The sequence below is a fragment of the Cupressus sempervirens genome, chromosome 6 (genome assembly GCF_028749045.1).
Source record: "Cupressus sempervirens isolate cs-2001-9-10 chromosome 6, ASM2874904v1, whole genome shotgun sequence".
NCBI lineage: Eukaryota > Viridiplantae > Streptophyta > Pinopsida > Cupressales > Cupressaceae > Cupressus > Cupressus sempervirens.
Genome location: NC_143123.1, coordinates 9,124,767 through 9,142,987, shown reverse-complemented (window position 1 = coordinate 9,142,987; position 18,221 = coordinate 9,124,767).

Here is an 18,221-nt window from a genome sequence, read left to right as displayed (position 1 = left end):
ATATGATTTTTTTTTATACTACTGATCAAGTTATTATTAGAGATAAGAAAGATCTAAGCAATATATTTTCTATTGGTAGAGTTGATCATGTCGAGAGCCTATTTAAATTAATGGATTGATGAATTTACACACTCTCATGCTTATATTTCCCAAGATAATCATAGTTCAAAACTTTAACATGTTATATTTGGACAAATGAATTATAAAAAATTACATGATATGATTAGAATGGATATGGTTAGAGGATTAACAAAAATTTCACCGTTTGAAGAAGTTTTTGAAGGATGTGTGCTAGGGAAACATCACCGAGTTCCTTTTGATTTAGATAAAGCATGGAGATATAAACATCCATTACAACTCATTCATCGTGATTTATGTGAATTGGCCTATCATTCACTTTCAAGTGCCAAGTATCTTCTCAATTTTATTAATGATTATAGTAGGAGAGTATGAGTTTATTTCATTGGAAAAGAGAATGAAGTACTTGAAGTTTTTCAAAAATTTAAGGCATAAGTTGAAAATATAAGTGGGAAAAGGACTAAAAACTTAAGAATGGATAATTGGGGTGAATATTGTAATATTGCATTTGAGTTATTTTGTGAAAGTTGTGACAATAAAGTAAAAAGTGAAGTTCTCTATAATCCTCCAAAAAATGAGGTGGCTAAAAGAATGAATAAAAATCTTTTATAAATGGCTCATTATATATTTCACTTTGAAAGTTTACATAATAAATTTTTGGGTTTGATTGTTTCTTGTGTTGAATATATTGTGAATAGAATTCCCACCAAATCCCTCACAAATATCACCCCTAAAGAAGCTCTGAGTGGTAGAAAACCCCACATTGGTTATTTTAAAGTATTTGGGTGTATTACTTGGATATATATTCTTAATGAAAAGAGAAAAAAGTTAGAACCAAATAGTCACAAGTGTTTGTCTATGGGTTATAGTGAATAATCAAAGGCTTATACACTATATGATTTGACAACAAACAAGGTATTTGTTAGTAAAGATGTAAAGTTCTCTATAGCCATCCAAAATGAGGTGGCTAAAAGAATGAGTAAAACTCTTTTAGAAATGACTCATTTTATTTCTCACTTTAAAAGTTTACATAATAAATTTTGGGCTTTGGTTGTTTCTTGTGTTGCATATATTGTGAATAGAATTCCCAACAAATCCCTCATGAATATCACCCCTAAAGAAGCTTGGACTGATTGAAATCCCCACATTGGTTATTTAAAAGTATTTGGGCATATTGATTGGGCACATATTCTTAATGAAAATAGAAAAAAGTTAGAACCAAAGAGTCACAGGTGTTTGTCTCTAGGTTATAATGAAGAATAAAAGACTTGTACGCTATATGATTTGACAACTAACAAGGTATTTGTTAGTAGAGATGTAAATTTTGATGAGTACTCACAACTTTCAACCACCTCCTCTCCTTTCACAAAAATAAATCCTTGGTAGATTATAGAAATAATTGAAGACTAAATTGATGAGGATGAAGAATGCATTGTTGATAGTAATGAAATAACTCATAAAACTTATCAAATAACTCATAAGACTTATATCAAACTCATAAAACTTATCAAATAATTTTTTAGCTATAATAGTTACATATTACAAATTCAAAAATATTTTTATGAAACTATTATTTGATATATGTAGTTTGAAGGATAATTGATGTTATTCTTAAACTATTATAACTTACCAACTCACTATTAAATTTTTAGTCTTAAACTATTACAATTTCCAGCAAATACAAGCCACTACGTGGCACTTGTTGTATTTGTTGTAGGCTATACTATTGCAATCAATTGTACTTAACTAGTTATTAAACTTTTTTATTGTAAGTATTTTTTATTTTATTTTTAATTTTTAATTTTTATAATGTTTATTTACAAGATTTTAAATTTTTAAATTTTTAAAATTTGTTTTACTTCAATTTCATTGAATTATAAAATTGGGTCTTATAGGAGTGGATTTTGAGCATGAAGAAGACAAAGGAACTCATAATCTATCTCATAGTGTTTGCAGATTTTTCAAGCTTATAGGTGGACAAAGACCTTGAAATTCTTCTTCCTCTTCTTGTCTATATTCTTCTTATTCCATCTACTTCTTCTTCTTCTTCTTGTGGGAGATCTTGGCCATTTTTTTTTTTAAGGAAGAAAAATCATACACACTTCTTTTTAGTGCTTAAAATGAACCCCCAAATCATACTTAAATTCATTGAAAAATTAAAAATTTGCAAAAAAGAAAAAATCTTTTAACAAGTGAAACTAAACCAATCTAATCATTTGCATCCTTGCAACATCAAGGTTTTAGATGCATTCATGCAAAATTAGGAACACTTCATTTTTCGGAATTTAAAAAGAAATTCAAGTTTCCATTTCAAAAGGTTCAAAATCAAAACTAAGTGCACACTAAAGTTCTTTTAAAAAATCTCATGAAAACTAAGAGTCCTAAATGGTTGCCAAAATTGTCCTAAAAAGCTTTTTTATTTGTTCCAAAAAAATGTCTTGTTGCAAAATGTTTCTTAAGTTTTTCATGCATCAAAACAATCTAGGAATATCTTTTTTGGGCTTAAAATATGCAAACTAGAACACAAAATCTTGAATGAAAACCAAAGTCCAAAGAGTCATTTTCACTTTTGAGTCCAAAAACAATCTTGAGTGATCTAAGGTTAAAACAAAGCACTTCAAAGTTCTTAAAACAACACACAAAATCTCAATCTTGAAGGAAAAAACTTGAATGTTTAATCACTTGTCTTTGAATGCATGTTGCTAAACACAATCTTGAATGCCTAACAATCAATGAACATTGCATGGTTTTGATGCATTTTAATGACGCTCGCATTTCTTATGCTGACGAATTCTCGATTTTCATTATGTTGACGATGCTGTCAAGTTGGAATGAACATTGTATGTCCTAATCATGAGTGTCTTCAATCATAGCTTACAAAATCTAAATCATCAATTGGAAAAGAACAAGCGTGTTTTTTAGCCCAAGATCATCCAAGTCTTCTCTCCCCTTATCGTCTTTCGAGGCCATCTTGAGTGCATAAGATTAGGATCCAAAATCTTGTCTTAGCTTTTTAGGAGGCCTGCTTGGGGATTTCATCACCCCTTGGGACGACCTCAACTCTAGCGTTCCGGCGGAGTATAAAAATTAGGAGGTGAATCCAAAGACACCTCTCTTGGAATCAAGATTTTTTCACTCGGGCTAAGCCTCAAGGAACTTTATACCCTTGAGAAGTGAAAGAGGAGAAGTGGGTTACCGCTCCTCTCGGCTGTGTGACATCTTTTTGGTTTCATCTACGGATTTGGGCCTCACGTACCTTGCGTATATCGAGGACTCCCTAGCTAAACCAAATTTCATCCTTGTAGGAAGCTTCCTAGGATGTTGGTGTGTTTGACGTGCTTGCTCAAAACTTTTGTTTGCTTGTTTGTTCATAGCTTCTGAATGAATGTTTGCCAACTTTGGTCAAAATCCCAAAAAAGCAAAAATCTCCCAACTCAAGGCATACTTAGCGTAGTCACTGCCTCATCAGAAAATCATCCAAGCTCCCCTGCTGCAACCAAATCCATCTAGTTCCTTGCTTTAGAACAATCCCAAATCCAAAGTCCATCCAAATCATCCCCCCAGCCAGCTAGCAACCCAATCCAAAATCACCCAAGCCTTTAAGGAATTGTTGTTACTCTGCCAGAGTTTGCTATCCAATCAATCTATCCTACCAATCAACCAATCTCACCAAGGTTATCCCTCTGACAGAGCATTGTCTAGGGTAATCTAGCTTTGTCACTTGCATCCCTCATCACCTTGAGCTAAAGGTTGGGATCCACAAGTGGTCAATCTCGTGTCATGCCCATAGGATCATTAGTCTATCCTCAAGTTGACACAGCCACCACCAAATCCAGCACATAGGAAAGCAAAACTCTCACTTTTTGACAGCATGCCCTTGAAGTCTTCCACCCACAAGAAAGCCAAAAATCTCCAGCCAATCCTCCTTAGGTCTGTCATACAGCTTTGACTCTCCCTAGGAAATCTTTCATCAGCCAATCCAAAATCTGTGCTTAATCCAAATCCAACCATGAGCTTCCGTGTTCATCCATATGCAAGACCCCATCCCCATCAAACTCATCATCAAAGCATGAAGTACCAATCCTATCATGATGTGTTTGGTCGCATTGTCCTTGCTCCCGCTACATCCTATTCTAATGATGATGAAAATCTTGTTGACTATGACGGGTATATTGAAAGCCTTAGAAACATTCCCCCAAGCATCCCCCAAAATCCAAGAGTTATTCCAAACTATCTAGTCATGCCATCTGATATTCTAGCTTCCCCTCCATCACCCCATCAACCAAGCTTCCAATCTTCCACCCCCATCACACTAGCTATTCCTGTCAATCCACCTCCACCTTCGACACCCGAGTCTCCAAGGAATCTCCTAGAGGAAATACAAGAAAAGTTGCCTCCAACAGTCGATAAGCCATGTCATCTAATCCAACCATGTGAAGTAGTTAGTGATGAAGCTTCCCCATCTATAATATCACCTCCATCTCCCATAGCTATCATCCCCATACCATCCATTAAATTGCTTAAAATCCTTCCACTTCCCGCAAGCATCAAAATCCCACCACCTATCAAATCCCTCCAAATCCTATCCACATCGCCTCCAAGCATTTCCCAAATCTCTCGTAATGACCCTTATGCATCCATCTTCTACTCACCCATCTCCACTACTGAATCTCCCATCTATCCATCTGCTGCCTTTGAAGAATCCATCCCTTCACCTCCTATCGCACCATCCACTCCAAACCAATCCTATCAAGATCCTGCCCAAAAGCATGTTGACATCCCCCAAAGCATAAATGAAGATATCATCATACCATGTCTTCCATCCATAGTGCAGTCACCATCTCCTCCATCTCCAAAACCTCGAGCCATATCTCCTCCACTACAAGATATCTTGTCATCCCACCAGCTACATCAAGATCCTATCCTTCCATCTCCCCCGCTCCATGCTTCCATCTTACCACCTATCCAAGCTATTCCACCATCTATAATCTACCCTCTTGGTTCACTTACATTCATCCACGGTGGCCCTCTCTCAGCAGAAGAATTAAGAACAATATCTCCCGATTGCAATACACCTAATAAAACACTTCTACCATTTTTTGCAAGCAAAAAGTTTCCTCGGCTTGTTCAAATGCTCAATCGATGGCATTATCAAGGTCAAGGTTTAGGACCACAAGAGCAAGGAATCAGAGAGCCTATTATTGCACAAAAAAATCTAGGATTTAATGGTCTTGGATATGTATCCAAAGGCTCACCATCTAAAGGTGTTGGTACACCACACCCCCAAACCAAGCCTATCTCCAAGCCCACCATGCCAGCCTCCCATCACTCCTTCAAGAAATCTTATGTCATCCCCCCTCCACCATCTTTGCAACCCAAAACAACCTACCATATCCCCCCTTCATCCGCTAAATCCATTTTGGGTCCCTATGTCCCAAAATATACCATCCTCCATCCTCCTATCAGCCATCATAAAAATCCTATTCCATCCATTTCTATGCAAGATCAAAAAAGGCACATATCAGGGCACATCATCCATCATCATCCCCCTACATGCTCTTTCATATCCTCTCCATCTCACAAAGCTTCTCCTAACCATCTTCCCAAAGCTTACCACAACAATGTAAATGCCAACTTCAAAATGCATAAAGCTAAAAACCCACATCCTAGGCAATCATATGTCTATTCTAAAAGACATACTCCAAAAAGGCAAAATCCAATCAAAGAATGCAAAACAATGCAAAAGCCAATGAAAAGAAAATCCAAAACCATGTGGATCCCCAAGAAAAAAGTTGAAACCCAATGCATAATGGCATCCACCATTGCTAATCCCCCATCTAGTGACTCATGTCCCCCATCTCCTAACTCCATCTTGGGTGCCTATATCCCCAAGCATGCTTCCACAAATCCTCCATCACGCCCGCATCTACCATCTATCCCCCATATGATCTTTTCACACCCGTCCCAACATGTGCCAATGTTGCTCTTGCAAGCATCCCCATCTCATGCTCCTTTCCAACCTTTTCATCCCTCCATCTCCTACCATCAATCCCATCTAATCCGATCTATTGCATAAATCACACATCTGGTGTACCAACAGCTAGCAACAAAATTGAACATTCCAACAACCAGTGAAAAATCCCAAAAAAGCCAAAATAGCTGAAGATAGCCAAAATCATTCCAGCTAAGTCCAAAGTCAAAAATTCAAAAAAAGAAAAGAAAAATAAAGCGTCCACTGGTGAAAACTTGGCAATTCAAGCACCTTGGACAAGTACCATGATGAAAACTTGGCAAACAAGCGTCATGTGTAATCCTGCCATCCCTAGCTTAGCCTATCACCCTCATCCTTTTGGTCATCTCTTGACATCCAACTCCATCTTCCAATCTATCCACCTATCCTCCACCCTCCATCTTCCATCTCACACCGTCCACTAATCTCCTGCAACTTCAGCCAATCATCCCAGCTATCATCCATCTCCCTAGCCCCTTCAGCTTTTTCCATCCTAGCTTCAATCCTATCACATCCATCATAAGACCTCCTTCCACATGTTATCTTCTGATTGGGGGCACTATATTCCTTGGAGATCTTGTCTTATCCATCCTCCCTTGTCATTGATATCTAGCTCTAGGCTATCCTCATGCAAACCCAATGTCATCTCCTTATATCCATCATAATCCTAGCTATCTACCATCCTATCCAGCCATCTCATCTTGCTCCTCTAGCTATCCTTGGTCACAAAATCTCTCATCATCATTGGATGCATCCTGCCAAATCCATATCTTTCGCTATCACCCCACCCTTAGCTTTCGCATCTTGCACAACATCGAACCATCCCGCTATCCTCTCATCCTGAGCTTTTTATCCATCTGTATCATACCTATCATTGGTCTGTTAGCTTGTACCATATCTTGATTAGCCTGCTTGTAAATATCTTGGTCTGTCAGCTTGTACATCCTCTTTAGCTTAGTACCATTGTATCTATCCAAATTTCATGTTCGTTCCTCCTTGATTAGCATCTTGCACACATCGCACAACCCTTGGTTAGCTATTCCAATGCATCCTTTAGCTAGATCTCTTGTCACCAAAGTGCTATCCTTCTTAGTTCAGCTTGCCAGACGCATCACTCATCCAAATCCACCAGCTTCGGTGCTCTCCGATAGGTCCTTGCAGGATATAGCTTTCCTCATGTCTGATCTTGGTCCGTTAGTACCTTGTCCTACCCATCTCGTTGGCAAATAGTTCTCTTTTGGATTTTCACTTTCTTTTGATTTGGGATCTTCCCTTTTGGGTCTTGAAGTATCTTTTCCAAGCAATCTCCTTGTTCCCTCCTCAAGGTTGCCACGATCTTCCATATCATGGTATGCTGCGAATGGGGCAATTAGAGCGTAAGGTCTTGATCAGGTCTTTCGTTTGTTTTTCTTTACTGCTTGTGGGTTCTCCAGTGTCGTTTCCACGCTGCTTCCTCTAGGATTCATGTGTGATGCTGGGGCAATCCTTGTGTGTTTGTTTTGAGTTAGTTTGTCAGTCCTTTGGATGGTTGGTGAAAAGGCCTTGATGTTCTTGGTAACCTTGGCAATTAACCAATAGTCCTATAGCAAATCTAGTGCTCAACTACATGGTGGTACTTCTCTTTGAAGTATCCCCTCGCTCAAAAAGCTTCAATGGTTTTCCTTCATCTCCATTATCCCCCATCCATATCCAGCATCCGTCTCTCCTACCCCAGCTGATGCATCAGTATCTCTTTGAATCACTCATCACTCTTAGCTTTAGGGATCCACAATCCTAGTCTTAGGGATCCACCAATCCAAATCAACCCACCAAGCCGCATCTTTCGAGATCCACAATCCTAGTCCTAGGGATCTCCGAAACCCATCTTCCACCAATCTAACTCTTTGAAATCCTGTTCCATCAGCTTTATAATCCCCTCATCCATCTCCCTATCCTGGATTCCTTTTTATAGCGCTCTGCTCCTTCATCCTCCACCTTCCCTAAGGTCTTAAGCTTGCTTCCTCTTGTGCATCTGATTCTCCTTTATCATTCTCCCATAGTGAGAGTTTGAGCTAATTCAGCCCCTTCTCTTTGCCAATCTAAGTCTCCTTGCTCATCCCATATTCTTGTACTTTTCAAGAAGCCACCAAGCCTCGCTTTCTCTCCCCGCTGCCTTCTTGAGGGGGCATCTCATAGTCCATTCTCTCCTCTTCTGCTCTAGCCTTGGGCATCTTATTTTCTTATCTTTGATGCCATGCCACTTGCGGCATCACATCAAAGAGGGGCAAAATGTAGACACCTAAAAACCTTTAGAAAATAAATTATTTTTATTTTCTGAAAAAGTCCTGATGACATCATCATTTATTAATTAATTAATTATTTAATTAATTAATTAATTTTTATGCCATTAAATCCCTTTATCTTAATTAAAAATATTTAATTAAGGAATCCCTCCCAAAAATGTTTAAATCTTATTTAAACATTATTTCCTTATTTATTAATTATTTAATTAATAAATTGACCAAAAATCCTAAAATAAATAAAAAATTTATTTTTTTCCCAAAAGTTGGCCAATTTCCTTATGACCAATAACCTCTTCCAAAATCTTCTAATCCTTCTTTAATTTCGATTAAAGGCTAATCTCATCATTTCCTACCCCTAACCCCAACTCAAAATATTTAATTAAAATTAAATATTAATCCTCATGTTTATTAAAAAAGTTTTAATAAATATCTCCTCAACCCAAACCCTTGAAATAAATAAAACTTTATTTATTTCCTAAAAATCTAATTTATCCTCACCTTAAGAAGTTCTAGACTCTTCTAGAAAGTCTTCATCCTCATCCTAGGAAATTCTAGACTATTCTAGAAAGTCTTTATCCTCATCCAAAATCTAGAATCTTCTAGAAGATGTCTTTAAACCTAATCCTAATCCCCTCCTAACCTTGTCACATTCCCTAAACATGGGTTAAAACTTACTAACCCAAGCCAAAGTTAACAAATATCTCTTCCTTCACCCACCCTCATTAAATGCCATCCACTTGCCTATCCTTAAGCTAATCCTAAACCATCCTAATCCATCCTCTAATCATTTGCACAAACCTAAACAAGCTTAAAACATTTCTAATCAAGTCCAAGTCGAATTTTCTCTCATCACCCTCAAAATATCTCAACCATAAAACTTTATGAAGTCCACTAGGTCATAAATGACTCTTACAAGCCCTTTTATTGCTCTTACAAAGTCATTATGAGGGTCTTTATGAAGATTTTATCTCTTGAGCCTCCTTTGTTGACTCATCCTTGCCCTTTCCTCCATCCTCTCACCATGTGACATGTGTCACTCCTTGATTGGCTATAAGGAAGCACAATCCATGTGCTCTCCTCTCATGCAATCTGAGCCCTCCATAAGCTTTTTCCCATCCTTGCATCTTAGCCCTCAATCCCTCAAGCCTCTTGCCTATAAATTGGATCCTTCCCCTTTGCAAAATAACACAATCCATGAAGTAAAGTTATAATGCTATTTTGAGAGCCAAATCCATACTAAAGCCATCTATCCACACCAAAAATCCACAATCATCCATTGAAGCCTTTGGAAGCATATTGAGCATACATCCTATCTATTTAGACAAAGCTACTCAACAAGAGAGCTTCTTATTGAGAGAGTCCATTAATGGCTCATATTCTCAATTAAGAGCTCATCTTAGTCTATCTTGAAGTTTATGAATTTTGTTTAGTTTGTAGAAGCTTTATTTAAATTTGGTTTCTATTAGCATACTAACATTGCTCATATACAGCAGGTACTGTGGTGGTGAAAATAACATGGAAAAAAATTGTTTGAAAAAAAGGAAGTAATACAAGCCCAAGAAAGGAAGTTTTAAGGATGGAATGAAGCGTAGACACAACTTTGTAGCCGTATCCTAAAAAATGCAACAGAAAACAAGTATGGAGGTAATTGATATACCTTAAATTAGATGTAATGTTAAGGTGAGATGTTTAACTTCAAATGTTGTTAAAGAATGGATTTTAGATTCAATACTGTCATTTCACATTAGTGGAGATAGATCTTTGCTAAATTATTTTTATGAAGGAATGAATTCAGATCAAGAAATTACAACTAGAAATAAAAAGAAACTTGCAGTTCTAGGGACAATAATTGTTAATATAAAAAATGGATCTTTGAGATATGTTTTATTGGTTGAAGGATTAGGGGTGAATCTTATTTCAGTATACAAAATGGTTCAAGTTGGATATGATTTTTTTTTTTATACTACTGATCAAGTTATTATTAGAGATAAGAAAGATCTAAGAGATATAATTTCTATTGGTAGAGTTGATCATGAAGAGGGTCTATTTAAATTAAGGGATTGATGAATTTACACACTCTCATGCTTATATTTCCCAAGATAATCATATGTCAAAACTTTGGCATGCTATATTTGGACAAATGAATTATAAAAAATTACATGATATGATTAGAATGGATATGGGTAGAGGATTAACAAAAATTTCACCCTTTGAAGAAGTTTGTGAAGGATGTGTGCTAGGGAAATATCACCGAGATCCTTTTGATTCAGATAAAGCATGAAGATATAAACATCCATTACAACTCATTCATAGTGATTTATGTGACCGGCCTATCATTCACTTTCAAGTGCCAAGTATCTTCTCAATTTTATTAATGATTATAGTAGGAGAGTATGAGTTTATTTCATTGGAAAAGAGAATGAAGTACTTGAAGTTTTTCAAAAATTTAAGGCATAAGTTGAAAATATAAGTGGGAAAAGGACTAAAAACTTAAGAATGGATAATGGGGGTGAATATTGTAATATTTCATTTGAGTTATTTTGTGAAAGTTGTGACATTAAAGTAAAAAGTGAAGTTCTCTATAATCCTCCACAAAATGAGGTGGCTAAAAGAATGAACAAAAATCTTTTATAAATGGCTCATTATATATTTCACTTTGAAAGTTTACATAATAAATTTTTGGGTTTGATTGTTTCTTGTGTTGCATATATTGTGAATATAATTCCAACCAAATCCCTCACAAATATCACCCCTAAAGAAGCTCTGAGTGGTAGAAATCCCCACATTGGTTATTTTAAAGTATTTGGGTGTATTAATTGGATATATATTCTTAATGAAAAGAGAAAAAAGTTAGAATCAAATAGTCACAAGTGTTTGTCTATGGGTTATTGTGAATAATCAAAGGCTTATACACTATATGATTTGACAACAAACAAGGTATTTGTTAGTAAAGATGTAAAGTTCTCTATAGTCCTCCAAAATGAGGTGGCTAAAAGAATGAGTAAAAATCTTTTAGAAATGACTCATTTTATTTCTCACTTTAAAATTTTACATAATAAATTTTGGGGTTTGGTTGTTTCTTGTGTTGCATATATTGTGAATAGAATTCCCAACAAATCCCTCATGAATATCACCCCTCAAGAAGATTGGACTGATTGAAATCCCCACATTGGTTATTTAAAAGTATTTGGGCATATTGATTGGGCACATATTCTTAATGAAAAGAGAAAAAAGTTAGAACCAAAGAGTCATAGGTGTTTGTCTCTAGGTTATAATGAAAAATAAAAGACTTGTACGCTATATGATTTTACAACTAACAAGGTATTTGTTAGTAGAGATGTAAATTTTGATGAGTATTCACAACTTTCAACCACCTCCTCTCCTTTCACAAAAATAAATCCTTCGTAGATTATATAAATAATTGAAGACTACATTGATGAGGATGAAGAATGCATTGTTCATACTAATGAAATAACTCATAAAACTTATCAAATAACTCATAAGACTTATATCAAACTCATAAAACTTATCAAATAATTTTTTAGCTATAATAGTTACATATTATAAATTCAAAAATATTTTTATGAAACTATTATTTGATATATGTAGTTTGAAGGATAATATTTTTTATTCTTAAACTATTATAACTTACCAACTCACTATTAAATTTGTAGTCTTAAACTATTACAATTTCCAGCAAATACAAGCCACTATGTGGCACTTGTTGTATTTGTGGTAGGCTATACTATTGCAATCAGTTGTACTTAACTAGTTATTAAACTTTTTTATTGTAAATATTTTTTATTTTATTTTTAATTTTTAATTTTTGTAATGTTTATTTACAAGATTTTAAATTTTTAAATTTTTAAAATTTGTTTTACTTCAATTTCATTGACTTATAAAAATTTGGTCTTATAGGAGTTGATTTTGAGGAAGCACTACTCGATATTTTAGATTGTAAAAATATTTTGTTATGTAAAACTATTAAATCAATAATATGTTACTATATAATTATTTTAATAAAATATTTTTCTTTTACAATAATTTGTATATTAATATTAATACTTTAAGATACAAAGTTATAATAGTGCATTGACATTTATATTTAATTATAATTTTTTTAATTAATTTTAAAAAATAATTCAAAGATAGATTTTTAATTTAAAAGTATAATTTAAAAAATTAATCAAAATTTATAATATTAATAAAATTTTAATAAAATTATATCAAATATTTAACATTACTAGTCTATCTAATTAAGCTATTATAAATTACGGCAAATACATGCCACTATGTGGCACTTGTTCAATTATGGAATTGGAACAAATCTTCCTTTTGGTAGCATTTTCTTTTAAGAAAAATAGTTGAAAGAAAATATTATGGAAATTTAGAATGAGATTGAGAAATATGCAAGGTTGTTGAACACTAAGTTAAAAGAGGAAATCTTAATGGATGAACTACACAATATTTTCTCTTAAGAGGAAATCTTCTACAGAAAAGATCTAGAGTTTAAGGGGTTTAAGAGAGAGAATATACTTGTGGTGAGTGATCTTAGATACACAAAAAAAAAATCCATTTTTTTTTCAAGATCTAGAGAAAAAAAAAAGTTCTTCAAATGCATGGTATTTATGCAAAGGACATCTTGTGAAAAGAAGTGTGCAATTGTATTGTGAGAAATGATATGCAAACTTTTGTATCTTGTGAAGAAATTTTTTTGAGAACCTAATTTTGTGATCGAAGATCGAGCCGAGGTCAATGATCAGTCAAGAAAGAAGTTACAACATTGATATACTAGAAGACTAATTACTTGTTTGGGTAGTAAGCTCTTCTTGTAATTGGATGTACATGCTTGAGCAGTGAGCTCTTCTTGCATCTACTATACTAAAACTCCTAATAGGGTTGAAATCTCCTAACAAGAATCCAAAGTCTCCTAACAAGGACTCTCTATACTGAATGTACTCATTAACTCCTAACACAGTCCATCCTCTAATAAGGAACATATATATCAGTATATTATCTAGTGGGTATTATCCCTACTGGGGTTTTCCCTTTGCCAAGGTTTCCCTAGTTAGAAAAATATGGTGTTATGAGTTATCTTTGTGCATGGTTACTATTACTATTTAGTAATACTTGTTTACTTTCTTATGTATGGTTCAAAGCAATAAATAATATCTAGTTGGCAACTAAAGTTTGTAAGTTACTAATTCACCCCCGCTCTCAATAATTCCTATTTCTAATAGGTTAGAGGTAGAAGTCAAAGTGTATCGTAAAGGATTTCCTAAGGACTAATTAGTTATTCCGTAGGCTTCAAACTTTTTATAGGATACCAAGTTGTAACTTTGCAATTTTCTAGCAAACCTCTTTAGTTGTCTTACACTAGCGATATATGAAACAAAAAATTATCATATGTATGTAAGTCCTTTGACCTCATTCATTTTCTTTATATGAATATATTAGTCAAATGACTTAGGGAGTTCAAGTTTATTGGTTATGTAAACATTACTTTTAATTGTAGGAAGTATTTTTCTAATGAAAACTTGGTCTTAGTTTGTCCTTGTAGCTCTCACAAATGATCTTTATCAACTTATTAAATAAATGCTCTATGTAATCATATGTCTATATCATGCTTACTTTAATGAGATTTTGTTGATTCAATAAATTCTCCTCCATTTCCTTCTACTTTTATTGCTCTTGAAATCAACTCCTATGTCGATCCCTTACAACTAGATCCTATTTTTAATGACCTTGAAACTCCCAATCATGTTGAATCCAGTGCAATAAACATTTTAGTTTTCAAAAAATGTTTATTGCACTGGATTCAACATGATTGGGAGTTCCAAGGTCATTTATTTCATATATATATTCATTCATATAATAACTTGGAACACGCATAAATATCTACAAGTGCTATTACAAGTTATAGATCAGATTTAATGGATCCTATCACTAACATGGTATCAGAGCAGGTTCCCTACCTGCCTGTGAGACATGAAGATTAATGAAAATAAAGAGTTAACATAGGTGAACAAAATGTATTTGTAGATGATACCATCCATCCCTTAATCCCCTATTTGAGATGAAGTTTATGGAGAAACTAGAAATTTCTTTATGTTGGGGTGTGGCACTGTATTTTTTGTCTGAGAGAGAAGAAAATAAATTCGTCTGGATCATGCACAAACAATTAAATATTGATGACTTTGCAGAAATTTATCAATGGCTTAGATATGTTTTTGTTGATGGTTTACGTTGAGACATTTATTTACTTGTGCCTTATATGGACTTCATAGCTTGAGTTGGAGTGTCGAGCCAGATCGCTGTAAATGATGTCTGTGGGTTTCTTTCATTGTGGATGTCAAAATAGAAGCATAGATTGCTCAGGAAGAATGATGATCTAATCGTATGCAAGTCTTTGTGGTGATCATACCATCTCAACATAGAGAGGTGGTGAGGAAGAGAACCTTCAATCTCATTGTAGTCCTCGAAACTTTCATTGTTGAAGTTGAGGTAATCAATATAGATTTTCAGACTATATCGCAAAGCCAGACATAGAGAGGCAAGCCAAAATACAAAAAAAGTACATAGAGCCCCACAATGACACTAATAAATAGTGGGGTGAAATTTTTTTCTAGAAAATGCTCTTTTGCCCCTATAATTACAACTGCATCCAAATCGGCCCACATCATCACTACTCTGTGATGAAATAGGAATGATGTTATGCACTAGAATAAAGCACGAGAATGATCTTGAAATGAATCTTAAACCTTGTTCCTGCCATTGTCACAATTATTATCTTCTTGACATTCAGAACAAATGAAACTATTAGAATGAATGAGAATTCTATATTTACAACAAATGAAGCTTAACGTAACAAGTCATAAGGATACATCATAGCAAAGGCATTATAATAAATATAAATGGGAAACTTAAGGAATCGGTATGTCGATAACAATAATAATGATATGCTATCATTGTATTTTGTGGAAGTGAAGAATATAAAATTGCAGGTGGATATAGCTTTCCTTAGCTTGCGGCAACAAGGATGAGCCTATGGAATGAACCCGCGTGGTGATGAAGAATCAAGGAAATGAAAATTGAAATGGTGCCCACAACCTTGATAATCCTAAACAAAATTTAATTTTTGGAATCTCTGGCTACACGAGCTTGTAGCAAAGTATGTGCCTACGCAGGTTTTGAGTTACTTGTAATTTAATATTTTCAAAAATGAAGAAGAAGAAGCATTTCCTTGAAGGGATATTCCATGTAGATATCTTGTAAATGGGAAGCATGTATCATGATTAGTATGGATATATTTGCTATGATTGCAACGTGCACCCCATGCAAACACATGCTACTTGACCCATCTTCGAGAGGCAAAAAGGGTAAAGTTAAAAGGATGTTATGGAAAGAAATATCCTTCGGAGTGTTGTAGAGAGTTGGGGAAGTTACCAACTACTTTTAGGAGCCTAATACTTTTGCAACATCCCAATTTAGCAGAATGTGAGCAGCTGATACTTATTTCAGAGGATTTCCAACACTTCACAAAGATGGAGTATCTGAAACTTTCTCATTGTGAGCGAGTGGAAGAAAATGAAATGGGCCACATCAGGAGAACTACAAATGTGTCATCCAAATCAGTCCATGACATGCAGCAAGCCATATAAGAGGGGTAAGTGATAAGTAAAGAAAAGTAATAAATACAGGTGGCGTCCCATATAATAAAGCAAAGGGGAATATTGAAGGCAGACCAAACCATCCTTGAACTGAACTCACAAAATGTGATTACCACGTGGCTTGGATGGGTACGATGAAATCAAGGAAAAGAGACTGTTCATATTACCTCAACCGCAGACTGCTATAGAAATATGGACTAAGCCACATGGATGACAACTGAGTGAGGAATAGTGCTATGTAATTGGTGGGCCCAAAGCTAAAGATTTAAAAAAAATATGAGCAAGGGTCCGAATATGTTGCATTCATAATAAGTAATAAAAGCATCCAAGGCGAAGTGATATTGTACCCCACCACATGAATTAATTATGTCAAGATCTGAATAAGCAGGAGTTGATGTATTTGGTGGAACACCATTGATGTCTAGATGGTGTGCATATTGATAATGATTTTCTTTCTTGAAAATGGAGAAAGAAATGATGGTAAACAAACATTATTTGATGCATGTGCATGTGACACATTGCGAAAGTCATACCAATGTGGTTTGAATTACAAGGAGATAGGTTGTGTGTTCATATTATATGTTAAATAATATAAGAGTGGGAATCCAACATTGTAAGGGGGAATGATAACCAATGTTCTATTCCCATTTGAACCGTCCTTATATGGGAGCAGAAAAAAAGTACTCAAATTGTTTGACAAATTCTTACATGGAGGCATTTCCTAATTTGATGCATATGAACCTTGGAGAAAGAGAGGGAGCAGAAAAAAAAAATGCTTCAATCAAACTTTTGATGTTATTGGTTTAGAAGGAGTAGACCTTGTTGATGGATTCAACACTAGTAAGAAACTATAATAGCTAAAGGACTATGATTCATGGGATAAAGTCTCATGTATGTAGGCTAGAAGGCTTTGTGCTATCAGGATACCCATTGAACTAGGAAAGCATGATATGACTTGCTACCAAGAGGTTAGAAGGATGATAACATATTCAGAGGAAGTTTGACACTTCATTGGAGAGAACCTTGTGTTAAGAGGTCAAAAATTTTGATATCAAACTAAGAGGGAGAAACCTTATTCTCTAATATGTTTTATGGTGAATGTTGTGACATCAGCACATGACAGTATTCGTGGAGACTTCATGTGAACTTTTGATGTCATTCTGTACATCATGAAGAAGTGACGAATTCTAAATGATTATCACTTGTATTAGGAGAAGTTGTTGTAAAGTGATGTCCTTACAATAACTTGTAGCATGATTCATTTTGACAAAATTGTTTCATGTAAAGGCTTTATCTTATAAATCAACAACTAGGCGGTTGATATCATTAATTTGATTATCTACAAGTTGCTTGTGTAGATATATTTTTTGTACTTGGTGTATATCTTGCCTTGATATTCTAATAGGCCAGTACCACATTGAGTACTTGGTGGATATCATTTAGTTGATGTTCTGATAGGCCATTACTCAGAGTATTTGGTGAATATCATTTGAAAAAAGAAAAATATCTTGTCATGAAAATGATTTCATTTGAGGCTTTGTTGATTAATATATTAAACCTAAACTTGAATATTTCCAAAAATATTTTAGTTTTCTTGTTTTGTAGTTAGTCATTATGATGTAGAATAGGCTCAAGGTCCTTATGAAGCCTTAGTTATTTAAACACTCGTTTTCTTCTAAAGAAGTCAATGATAACTCTTAATTATGAAACATATATAAATTTTACAAGTGTTCTAATCATTTATTTACTTTGGATTAATTATTTTCTTTTCAATAATAAATAATATTTATAAAAAATTTTTAACACAATCTAAATAGCTTAAAATTCTACATGCCATAATTTCAAAAAGTCATGTATTCAATATAAAATGAAAAGATTTTTGTCTAGATGTTATTATTTATTGATATAAATGATGAATAAAATAGTATTTTATTTTAATAATATTTTCAATTGTATTAAAAAGTCATGGCTTGCATAGAGAATATTTCTCTTCTTGATAAGAAAAAAACATTTTTTAGGAATACAAACTATGATGGAAAACTTGGCAAACAATAGTTCCTTATGCTTAAAATAGCCTTGATGCCCTAATCCAATTGACAAGGGATGAACATTTAGTCTCAATCCATGATAATTCTTGAAATAATTCAATTTGGAAAGAAGATGGGAAAATATCTAGTACTA